The 3,600-nt window shown below is 39.9% G+C and overlaps 1 non-coding gene across 1 annotated transcript; it reads right to left on the bottom strand.

Annotated features, from left to right (window-relative positions):
* Positions 1-703: 703 nt before the first annotated feature.
* On the bottom strand, positions 704-3,306 carry LOC102290315. The gene is made up of 2 exons (XR_006053687.1): positions 2,822-3,306; positions 704-813 (listed from the first exon to the last, which is right to left on the bottom strand). It is a non-coding gene; the product is annotated as an uncharacterized LOC102290315 (transcript).
* Positions 3,307-3,600: the final 294 nt, after the last annotated feature.

The raw sequence follows: 3,600 nt of genomic DNA, 5'->3' as shown, positions 1-3,600 counted from the left end.
GTCTATTCAGGTATGTCTTCTTACCAAAACCTTTTCCACAAATGCCACAAGAATTCTCACGTAGGTGAATTTTCATGTGTCTATTCAAATTTGTGTCTAGATGAAATCTTTTGCCACATGTGCTACAGGAATATCGTTTTTCACCTGTATGATATTCCATGTGTATTTTCAAATCTTCCTTCCGATTAAATCTTTTCCCACAGGTACTACAAGAATGTGGTTTTTCACCTGTGTGAAGTCGCATGTGTCTTGTCAAGTCTGACTTCCAACTAAATCTTTTTCCACAGTAACTACAAGAATGTGGCTTCTCACCTGTGTGAATTTGCATATGTCGTTTCAAGCTTCCCGTCCTATTAAATGTCTTTCCACAGCAACTACAACAATGTGGCTTCTCACCTGTGTGAATTTGCATATGTCGTTTCAAGCTTCCCGTCCTATTAAATGTCTTTCCACAGGTGCTACATGAATGTACTTTCTTGGAATTTTTAACCATCGGGTCTGCTATGATTTGATTCAAATTATTTCTGTGTAAGTCATTGTCCTTGCTTTCACACTGATCTGTGACAGGAGAGTTGTGAGAAAGGAGCAGGACAGTGCTTGGTTCTGGTTCCCTGTAGTCACTTTCTTCACTAGCAGGAAAAGTTTCAGTCTCCTGCTTTTGTTCAAGCGGTTTTCCCTCTTCAGTGGTACCGAGTTTCTTGTGTTCCTCTTTAATCTGTGAAGGATCCTCCTGGTCCAGACTGGAGTTCGTCTGGTAGCAGACGTGCTGATATGCGAGTCCCTCCTTGTCCTTACAGTCATGTTGTGGAAAATCTTAAGGGACAGATTAAAAACAAAACATACATTTGAGAAATTACAAGGTAACCTTAACCATTAGCAGGTCTCCACATGGTAAGCATGTCGCTCAGATATACCAGTGAAAGGCATGTTGTGGGGAGAAACTATTTTGCTGACTCAGTGAAAACCATTTTGGCTGCTCATTTACAAACTATATGAAAAAACACTCTTCTTCTGTGATCAAGTTAAGTTTAGAATCATATATTTCAGAAAGTCAAATATAAATATTTACCATACTTAACCCAATCCGGAATCTGTTTGAATATTTTTTCCCTTTCCATGCTGCAGAGCAAACCTCAAATTCTTGAAAACCAGCAGAACAAAATCTACACCCAAACTTTGTTGGGTGTAGATTTTATCAGAGAAGGTGGTGGACATTTTAAACTTACACTCACTTAAACTGACTTCTTATTTTCTCCTCAGCTTCTGCATCAGTTAATAGTGGAAATCTATTTTTTGTATCACCTATCAGGGGAGATTTAAAAAAAAAAAGTCAGCTGTAAAAAAAAAACAAAACTATTAGATTCTCATAAATATTACTGTGTCGTACTTTCTGTGATATTAGGTGACTGTTGAGTCTGTAATTTCAGTGACATCTAAAATTGGTTCAACTGACTTAAACTCTTGCCTTGAACATCTCACATGTGTTTCACCAAGATTTTTGCTCCTGTTCAAAACTCATCCCCAAAATGTTGCATGAAAACCTTCTGCGTAAAACTGATATCAGACCACCACCTCTTTCTTCTAGCTCCTCCATGGTTATCAACCTGCCTCTATGTGCTCCCAACAGAGAAGATGCCATAACCGACAACACAACACTGTGTGTTTGTGGTTTGATTCATATATGTATAACAGCAACAATCAAACATCAAAACTGGGCAAGAACAAAGATCAAATAAAACATAAACAGATCACCAAGGATGAGAAAATAAAGGTGATTTGTAACAAAACAAACAAAATGTAGGAGAAAACAAAATACTTGATATAGAAAGGCTTGTATTAAAGGTTAAATGGCAGAAAACACTTAAATGTTTATTTAAAAATTAGTCAAAACCTTTACATGACACCTAGTGCAGTACATTTTTATTTAGATTAACCATAAATTTCCTGAGCAGTCAATTCAATTCAATTTTATTTATATAAATGAATAGGATTAGGCTGCTCAGGGCTTCCCATGGTGCCCGAGTGTTTCTTCTTCACTCACCTCTTTTCGCGCTGTGTGTTTATACTACACCACTATCACATTTTATAGAATTTAATTCTGGCGCTCTCTGCTTTCCTCCCCCTCCACTCACCTCCAACTGGTTGCAGCAGATAGCCGCCCCTCCCCTTTCTGCTAAAAGGTTGCTTTTCCTCAAAATTGGGGACTTTAAAAAAGCCAATGTGAGCCAGGAGCTTTCAAATATAAACAGTATACTCGACCAGAGAGGAGAGGACATTGGATCACAGTTACAGCACGATTAGCGAAGCCTATCACCCTGTGCCGTGTGCTGCACTCGGACTTTCTGACTTTCATGATCATTCTGATGCACGCGTACAGAGGCTGAAGCTCTCCAAACCTGTTGTGAGGACTAAAAAACTGGAGTAACGAGGCTGTGGAGGAGAGACGCACGGCTTGGAATCTACAGACTGGGACACATTGAGGGCTACTTCTAAAGGCTGGGATGAGTTTACGACACTGTCACCTCCTATATCCACTTCTGCAAGGACAGCATTGTGCCAGGGTGAGTTTTAATAATGGCAAATCCTGGTCCTCCTCTGCGCTTCTCCCTGTACACTAACTGCTGCACCTCCAGCCACCAGTTTGTCAAACTGATTAAGTTTGCAGATGAAACCACCGTTATTGGACTCATCTTGGACGGGGATGAGTCCGTCTACAGGATGGAGGCTGAACGTCTGGTATCCTGGTGCAGCCGCAACAACCTGGTGCCGAACGCCCAGAAGACAGTGTAGATTTATTGAGGACTTTAGGAAGCACACATACCTATTCTTTGCAACTTTACTTCAGGGTTCCACAAGATGTCCAGCTCCTGCCCAGTCCAGACGATGACATCTTTGGTTTTTGGCTTCAGTGAAAGCTGGTCACTTTCCTGATTGAGGGAGATTTCCTCTTGTTCATCTTTAGTCTGTGGAGACTCTGGGTCCTGCTGGTCCAGACTGGAGCTCCTCTTCTGGTCACAGACCTGCTGGTTATCCAGAACTTCATCTTCAACACAAGAACACAAGAAAATAGTGACTAATGTTATGACAAGAAAATGTCAACATAGTCTGACCCCGAGTCTCCCTAAGCTTTAGCAACTTGACCTTTTTCTCATATTTAACAAACCAAACATTTCATATTCTGCTTGCTTGTAAGTGAAGAGAGAGTCAATGTAATGGATGTCTGATGGGAAGGAGTTCCAGAGTAGGGCTGGGCGATATGACCCAAAATTCATATCTCGATATTTTTTAGCTGGATGGCGATATAAGATATATATCTCGATTTTTTTTTTAAAGCCATAAGTTAAGAACAAAAAGAGAGTTCTTAGTCACACTGTGTCCCAGATGTCACACGGGCACTTTTATTTACATACAGCGTAGATGTACATGAAGAAATTACTCAAAAATAAATTATCAGCATTTATTAAATAATCATGGTCCATAAATAAAAGAAAACAATGTTGTTTTTGTGCATAACAAAAAGCTCACAATTGTGCAGTCAAAATGTAAACTAATAGACGCTGAGCATAATAACAAAGAGACAGATTTCACAGCTGCACCACG

Source organism: Haplochromis burtoni, unplaced genomic scaffold, assembly GCF_018398535.1.
Source record: "Haplochromis burtoni strain Fernald_Lab_line unplaced genomic scaffold, NCSU_Asbu1 Contig_1632, whole genome shotgun sequence".
In the NCBI taxonomy this organism is placed as follows: domain Eukaryota; kingdom Metazoa; phylum Chordata; class Actinopteri; order Cichliformes; family Cichlidae; genus Haplochromis; species Haplochromis burtoni.
Note: the sequence above shows the minus strand (reverse complement) of the source record. Positions and strands in the feature narration are given on the sequence as shown.